Genomic DNA, 9,048 nt, shown 5'->3' with positions numbered 1-9,048 from the left:
TAACATTATAGTAGGCTACGTGCTACAAGACCAAGTCCTTGACAATTTCGATACCTAGGAGTACACGACAAGACTTCAGGAGCCTTCCCTTCTATTTAGCATGGGCAGTCCAACATAGCCCATTCGTTAACCGACATGGGGTCCTCGGCCTGGCCCACCAGGCTGGGATACGACGTGGTGAGAGAACTCCTAGCCAGGACACCATCACCTCCCCGCCGCGCACCTGGAGGAGGCTCCACGACCAGGCCGATGGAGCCGCTCGACTGACCAAGTGTGCGGACCTCGGCTCGGTGACCTCATGCAAGGGCGGCGTGGGGGACCACCACCAAGGCGAACCTTTGACGACGTCCTTAGAGCAGCTCAGCCTCTTCGTGGTGGCAATAGACGTCGATGCGGGACGAAGCTGCCCCCGCTGTGTTCTTCTACAGCTTCCTCTGGCGACTCTTGCCTACTGCTCCTGGGGTCCCTCCGACGAGCTCCCTCCATCGATTTTCTAACAAGATCCCTTGTTGGCCCATTCCACGGCCAATGCCCCCCCTCTGGTAAGTGCAATTGTCTCCCATCCCTTGTTTTCTAGTTCGTATTCAAGGGGCAAAACCAGCTAGTTGAGAACATGTAATCTGCCATGGCAATAATCTATATTTTTTGCCATGGATTTTTTCTTACTTTTTCTAGTGCATAGCTTGTTCAGAAATATTATCTAGGACATGGCAATTTGTGCAAATGCTTTGTAATGGAGTTCATGGCAATTTTAAGGATATAACGCTCTATAACATGACTATCTTTTGCTGTTGTAGTATGGTTGCATCACATTAATGTCCTCGACTGGTTCTGTACCCTCAGCCACGGAGAACCACCTTGAGCCCTCTTGCGACGAGGAGACGGAGGATTACGTCAAGGGGTCGGATCCACTCGCTAGCTACCGATCTTGAGGATGAGGCAGGGGAGATGGGTGGTGGGGACAACTCGGGTCTGGCACCTCAACGATAACCGGGAGAAAGCGCTCAACCCGTGGTCCATCCTCGGCACCGAAGGAACCCGCGCCTGCCGACCTTCGACCTATCCTTGAGCCCAAAGGAGCCAAGTACGCAAAGATCATACAAATTATTTAGCTTATTAATATTTGCACACTGACATATGATTTTCCTTTTCACTATGCAGGGAGTGGAAGCGTCTTACCAAGGGGCACGGGCGCATGCCGAACCACATGCTTGGCTCTCTGCTAAAGAAGCACTTCTCTGGATTGGTCCAGTTGAACAGGGACAAGCCCGCGACGCCAGGTTTCACCTGGGAGCACTACAAAGCGGCCAAGGATGAGGAGGGTGTAGCAGGACTGAGCACGTCTGTCGTGAGTTCTACGTATGTGCATGTGTCATTGCATTGATCGTTATGTCGACGCTTGGTCATTATTTAACTCCTATATGCACTGTTGTAGAATCACTTTGCTTGCACGCCTTGGTTCGAGGATGAGGCTGCAAAGGTGTTAGAGAACATTGCCAAGGGCCGTCTCTATGACATGAAGCATAATGCGCGCACTGCGGCCGTGCAGAGAGCGCGCCCCATGCACTCCGAAGGGAGGAAGATGACGAGGTCTCTAACTTGCTGCACCTACGACCTCGAGCAGGACGAGTACTTGGCGGTGAGTGATATGTCTCCAACGTATTTATATTTTTTACTGTTCCATGCTATTATAGTATCAATTTTAAATGTTTTATATTCAATTATGTGCTATTTTATATCATTTTCTGAGACTAACATATTAAACCAGTGCCAAGTGCCGGTTGTTGTTTTTGCCTGTTTTTGATTTTCTAGGAAATTAGTACCAAACGGAGTCCAAACATTATGAAACTTTTTGGCAATTTTTTTTCTATACAAGAGAGACCCTAGAAGTTTTGGGAGGAGACCAGAAGGAAGACGAGGAGACGACAACGCAACAGGGCGCGCCCCGATGCCTTGTGGGCCCCTCATGGCTTCGTCTGACCTAATTTCACCTCTACAAATTCTCAAATATTGGGAAACCAACAGAAAGCCACCCAAAACACTTTTCCCACCGCTGCCAGTCTCTGTTCTTCTGTGATCCCATCTAGAGGCCTTTTCCGGTACTCTGTCGGAGGAGGAATCGATCATGGAGGGCTTCTACATCAACCTTGCTGCCCTATCGATGATGTGTGAGTAGTTTACCATAGACCTATGGGTCCATAACTAGTAGCTAGTGGTTTCTTCTCTCTCTTTGATCTTCAATACCATGTTCTCCTCGATCTTCTTGGAGTTCTATCCTATGTAATTCTGTTTTGTGGTGTATTTGTTGGGATCCGATGAATTGTGGATTTATGATCTGAATATTTATGGAGTCTTATCTGAACATTATTATGAATGATTGTTGTAGCTTTGTATTTCTTTCCGATCTATCCATTTGGTTTGCCCAACTAGATTGATTTATCTTGCAAAGGGAGATGTGCTTTGTAATGGGTTCAATCTTGCGGTGCTCCATATACCAGTGACAAAGTAGGGGAAAAGACATGTATTTGTATTGTTGCCATCAAGGGGAAAACGATGGGGTTTATTCATATTGATTGGATTTACTTTGTCTACATCATGTCATCTTGCTTAAGGCATTACTCTGTTTTATACTTAATACCCTAGATGCATGCTGGATAGCGGTCAATGGATGGAGTAATAGTAGTAGATGCAGGCAGGAGTCGGTCTACTCAGGGCTTGTACTTCTTTTCTAAACTTTGCTAGCTTAGCCACCTCCTTGTTTGTGGTTACCACTAGCTGATGCAACTCTCCTTTCTACCTATCAATACAATGATACTCAATTTGCGTATTCACGAAGAAAAAAAACTACCTGTTACATAATGTTAGTATGTGCTAAGTTAACTAATTGTTGATTGATGGAGAGATAGAAGCAAAAATATGCCAACAATGAAACTTCATAGATCTAAACGGCTTGGAAAGGCAAGCGTGGTCCAAATAATACTTACTCCGAATGAACAAATATATATCATACTTGTTAGAAATTTAATTCTCCTTTTGACATGACGGATTAAGTTTTAAAATAAACAATCGGTAGAAATCTTATCAGTAATATTATTGAACAGAAATGAAGACGTAGTGATATTGTAATGTGGAAAGTAAGACTAGCTCCCTCTAGTGGAGGATTGGATGTTTGCCCAGTCCACTTGCCACATGCATCAAATGTAGCTAAAATAGTCTGGAGCAATCGACGCAGTATGTTTCAGAAACCACTGATGCATTTACCTCCAATCCCTATGCAAACGGAACTTAGAGAAGTGGAAGTATTCATCTAGAAACACATGGACAAATAGGTTAAAAAATGCTTAGATATGGAGGGATGGAGCTCATATATGAAAACTATTGTACAACATATTTGTAACTTTACCTATAGAACTGGAATTTTCAGAAGAATAAGTGAGCAACAATACAAACATAAAGAAATGACAATCCCAAAAATAAAATTTTGACACATGCGATTGTTGTCTCTATTGGGAATAAAGGCTCCCTTCAGTACTTTTGTCAGCTCAAATACTCGGTATGATAGCTGCAATTTTAAACATGCGAAATTAGTGCATTTTATGATTCTGTTTTATGAAGTGCACATGAGATTGACAAACTTACAAAAATATAGATTGATGTAGTAAGCATGAAGTTAAGCATTGGGTAATCAGGTATGAAAGATAGAAGCCATTTGGGCTGCCCATTTGGTACGCTAGACCTGTTAAAGTGAAACCGACCACATATAACTAAAGGAGAGAGCACAATAAACATGAAGTGGGAGAATGTCAACATATCCTGGAGCCATCAACTTAAACTTTCAACATATTAGAGGATACTCGTCAGTGGACTAAATGTGGATTCATTCAGCACTTAAAAAAGGATTAACATATGCTGAAATCAACAACTCAGTTCCAACCTGAGCCAGATGTGGAACTGAGAAATGAAAGTCTCGAGCGTGATCTTGCCAAGCCAACTGTCAAATAAAATCTGTCTTAGTAATGCAGAAAGCAAAGGAATAGGGAAGGGCGGCAAATGCCTGATGCAAGGGTGCTGCAGACTTAGATGCTCACGTGAAAAGAGCTAGAGAGGCGCCCCTCAACTGTTGGGTGCAATTGCGCAGACAAATATACACGCTGCAAGAAATATAAGGTACTGTGTCAACTGCATGTCATATATATTGGTTATGCTACCATCTTGTTTTTATACTTACGTGATAGGAATCCATGACGTGTAGGGATGGTACTTGTTGTACGTAATTTTGTCTAGCTTATAGATATATTCATACCATAGATAGCCCGCCTAAAAGAGCACAAGTCCTAGTTAGTATAGAATTACTAAATTAATAGTCAAGCTAGCTAACATAAATAACAAGTAGGTGCATTTTTATGTGATGGTCAGGTGACTTACCATGATAGAAATAGTCACAATGGTGCCCTTGATCGACAGCCTAACCTTAGTCTTAGATTCTTCGAGCTTCCTCCATCCATCTTTCCACCTATGGTTCTATGCTAGATTAATTTGAGATAGACAAAAGAGACCGGTATAGAAGATAGTAACACATCAAAATCCATGTGCTATTTTTACTGTTTGAGCTGTTTTACGGTGGTTGGGTTAGTACTCGCAGTACTTAGCAGTACTTACATGTCTGATCACGTCTGATTTTTATTAGCCGTCAGATCTTGCGGGGAATTTTAATTGATTAAATTTAATATGTTAATTGCGATAAGGGCATAATGGTCCAGGGGGAAATATCTTTTCTTGAACCGATCACCTGACGACCAGATCCATGTCTACTCGATCCAGTTCAGAATCCTCCTCCGATCTATTCATCGCCGCTCGCCGCTCCTGACCTTCTCCGTCCTCGACCTGCCCAGCGAGAGGAATAAATTCATCGTCCTCGTCCTCCACCCAACCAACCCCAGCCCCCCACGCCGTCACCGAAGAAGAAGAAGGCCGGATCTGCGCCGGCTGAATCGGCGGCGACCGCGGCGGGCGATCCCATCTCTTCGCGCGTACCATCCTTAATGTATGAATTCGGCTTGGCGTTCCGCTTGTTCTCTTGGCCGTTGCGCCCCTCCACCGTGCATGCAGTACAACCTCAACCCCACAAGATCCGGGTACGGACTAGAACAACGAATGGAAAGCTTCATCGTGGCATAGTTTCTCTTGAGCTAATCGCATCATGTTTGTTTAAGTAAGATGTTGAGGGCATTGCTTACTTCCTTTGGTACCGCAGAAAAAAAGTGACTTACTTGACGTTTGAGATGAGATATACTGAAGGAAGATGAGATACTGGTTCCATAGTTCACTTAATTTAGTTTATTAGTCATCATCACTTTAGGTTTGCATAGTGCATGAAATATAGTTTAAAGGAAGATGAGATACTACTTGTTGGACGTTGATGATTGGTTTCCCTCACATGTCAAACGAGAAAAGTCTTTTCCATGCACTTGTCTTTGCCTATCAGCTATTTTACACCTGCAACATTGATAAACAGAAAGATGTTGATGATTGGTTTCCCTCACATGTCATATGCAGGAAGACATGGCGTATGCAAGTGATGAGAGTATGTTCGAGTATCTAAATGTTGTCAGCAAGATGTTTGATAGTGAGACTGAAGGCTATGAATTCTACAACAAATATGCTCTTGAAAAAGGTTTTAGTGTGAGGAAAAGCTACGTTGAGTGGGATGGATCGAACAAATACATAATTTTAAGGAAAATTGTGTGTAGTCGTCAAGGGTTTCGCGAAGAGAAGCACATGAAAAGAAAGATGGAAGATAGAAAGAGGAGGCCATGAAGTTTAACTCGTGTTGGGTGTAATGCTAAATTGGTCATTACGAGACAGGAGGAAACCGGTCGGTGGTTTGTCAAGGATTTCATCGATGAGCACAGCCATCCTCTAGCCCCACGGGATCTTTCTTGTCTGCTGCGTTCGCACAGACGAATTAGCGATGAGCAGAAAGCGGACATCGCGGACATGGAAAAATGTGGGATCCGCAAATACCGTATTATGGATATTTTGTGCTTTCAATACGGTGGATTTGATAAGGTTGGATGCATAAAAAGGGACATTTATAATTTCTGCCATGCTAATAAGCAGGAGACAATCAGTGCTGGTGATGCTAATATGGTGATCATGCACATGATGGCGAGGCGAGAGCGAGATGTGGATTTTTTCTTCAAGTACTTGGTAGACGAGCATGTCCATCTGAAGGGACTGTTCTGGGCTGATAGTCAATCGCGACTTGACTACGAGGCTTTCGGAGAAGTCATTGTTTTCGATAGCACATACAGAACCAACAAATACAATCTTCCATTCGCGCCGTTTGTCGGGTTGAGTCACCACCGCAGCACTGTTATTTTTGGCTGTGGTATAATTTCTCATGAAATAAGCCAGACATACGAGTGGATGTTGCGGACCTTTTCTGATTGCATGGCATAGAAGCATCCGATATCTGTGATCACAGATGGGGACCTTGCAATGCAGAGAGCAATAAGGGTGGTCTGGCCAGACTCAAACCATAGACTATGTATATGGCACATTCAGCAGAACATTGTACGCCATCTGCATGATGACGACGTAAAGGAGGAATTCAGATCTTTCATTTATGATACTTCTTCCATTGAAGAGCATGAGATAAAATGGATACAATTCTTACAATAGAATAAAGTAACCAGTGAGGAGTCTTGGCTGCATCAGATGTATCAGATGAGAAAGTTGTGGTGTGCTCCATATATTGAGGGGCGTTGTTTCCTAGGATTGAGCAGCAATCAGAGGAGTGAGAGCTTGAACTCTGTGCTACATACGCATCTTGAGGGTAAGATGTCGTTGTTTGAAATGCTAGAGCACTATGAGCGTTGCCTTGCGTCGCGACGGATTAACGAAGCTCTCCATGACGTCGAAGCCTTGCAGTCCGTTCCATTTACAGAGGAAAATGCTTCGTCGCTTGAGAAACACGCCGCAATAGTTTTCACACCTAGTGTCTTTTAGATGGTCTTATGGAGCATAGATGCTGTCAGCAAATGTCAGATCAGAGAGATACTAGATGGATCAGAAGATTCCACTTATGTTGTGTCCAAGCAGGAAAGAATGGATAAAAAGTTTGGAGTGCGCACTGAAGAGCAAGGAGGTCTTTTGCACAGGGTGAGTTGTTCTTGCCGTAAGCTGGAATGCGCAGGCACACCATGTTCCCACATTTTTTACATATTAGGGATTTTAAAACAAACAATTCTTCCCGGTTGTTGCGTTCCCACTAGGTGGACTATGAATGCAAAATGTGCATACGCACCTACCAGAAAAAACCAGATGTATGACTATTCGGTAAGCCTGCAGATGTATCGCGAGTTGCGGAATTGTAGTCACGCCGCAAGTTTCAAGGCATGCCACTCTAATGAGGACTATCACCGTCTAAAGATGCTTTTGCAAGCACAACATCATGGCAAGCAATCAAGTTTTGAACAAGCTGACAGCAAGGAGTCAACTAATGCTCAGCATAATAGCATTAGGTTTGGCCCGTTGATGCCGCACTCGGAGAAAGTTGATAAGGTTCTGGATCCCGTGCATGTGCCAGGATGAGGTGCACCGAAGAAAAGGCTGCAGGCAAAGACAAAGAAGTCAAGATCACAGAATATCTGTGGCTATTGCAAGAAACCAGGTCACAATCGACGTAAATGCGCTAAATTGCTAGAGGTACGAAATATGTTCATATTTATTTTTTGCATGTGTTTTACTCATAATTGATGTCCATGTGATTTATTGTATTCTTATGTGTAGGATCTCGAGGCTGAACTGTGATATCTACATACAGCATGAACCGACGATGAGCCAGAGAACGTCGTGTGCCATTCAGCTTTGTGTGACGTGGTCTTTACATTCTATTTCATCGTGACAGTAATTTAGTGAAGTGCCATTGTACTTCCATGTTACTGTATTAGTTCGACATCTTTCGTTTCCATTTTCTGTGTGTATCATTTGATGTCCAACTTTAAGAATGATGATGTATTTCGAACAGGAATAAGGGCTAGCATGGAGCACTTGTTATTGTCGAGTAGAATAATTATTGTGATGTATTTCTGCACGCACACACAGCCGCCAGACGGATCTCCGCGCGATCCCACGGTCTGCATGGCTAGCTCGGTGCGTGTCCATCGTTTAAGCGAGACTACCGACGCCATGCATGCATGGCATGCCGTTTTCCTACGTCGACCCAAACACCGGCCCATCCGAGGTTGCAGCTCCGGACGGCCCACGTCGCGTACGATCTCGCGCGTTGTTCTCGTCTAACTAAAAATAGTCCCACCTCGCCCCTCGACCAGCTCCTTTACCTGCTTAAATACCTTCATCGAGGTGATTTTAGCAAGCGTTGGTCCTCATTATAGGATGAATATGATTCTTCACCCTTACTATGGTTGTCATGCATATTCTTCATTTACAGAGCAATAATGACTGACGTGTTTTTTAAATAAGCGGGGCCCACTGGTGTGTGCTTGGAAATCTTTGAGAAACCTCCATGCACGTTCATCTTCGCTGCATGCAAATCGGGCGGCAGCCGCTGTGCCAGTAGCTGTCAAGGCCTTGATGAATCACTATTCACATGCAGGTCCCCGACTCTTGCATGCAGGTCCCCGACTCTTGCATGCAGGTCCCAAATTATCTTGTACATGGTGACCCACATGTGCCAAACATGTCTATGAAAGAAAATTTTGAAAAATATTATTTTACAATGCCCCCTTGAGGCATAGACTGATGTTTTTAGCAGTCAGTATAGAGGGCATTATAAATTCAAAAAAATTTAAGAAAATACAAAAACTTGGAAACCTAGTTTTGTTTGTGGAAGAGATTATGTGTGCCAAAATTGAGGTTATTTGGAGGTGGTCGAAAAAATGCCGGCATTCCGGAGGGACCATTTTGTCTTAAGCCAGTTTTTGAAAAAAGGTGAATTTTTCCACCACCTCCAAATCACCCAAATTTTCTTGTACATGGTGACCCACATGTGCCAAACATGTCTATGAAAGAAAAGTTTGAAAA

General features: G+C 43.7%; 1 pseudogene; it reads right to left on the bottom strand.

Annotated features, from left to right (window-relative positions):
* Positions 1-3,403: 3,403 nt before the first annotated feature.
* LOC119300429 overlaps positions 3,404-9,048 on the bottom strand; it is a 35,058-nt pseudogene continuing 29,413 nt past the window's right edge.

This window comes from Triticum dicoccoides, chromosome 5A (genome assembly GCF_002162155.2).
Source record: "Triticum dicoccoides isolate Atlit2015 ecotype Zavitan chromosome 5A, WEW_v2.0, whole genome shotgun sequence".
NCBI classification, from domain to species: Eukaryota; Viridiplantae; Streptophyta; class Magnoliopsida; order Poales; family Poaceae; genus Triticum; species Triticum dicoccoides.
Note: the sequence above shows the minus strand (reverse complement) of the source record. Positions and strands in the feature narration are given on the sequence as shown.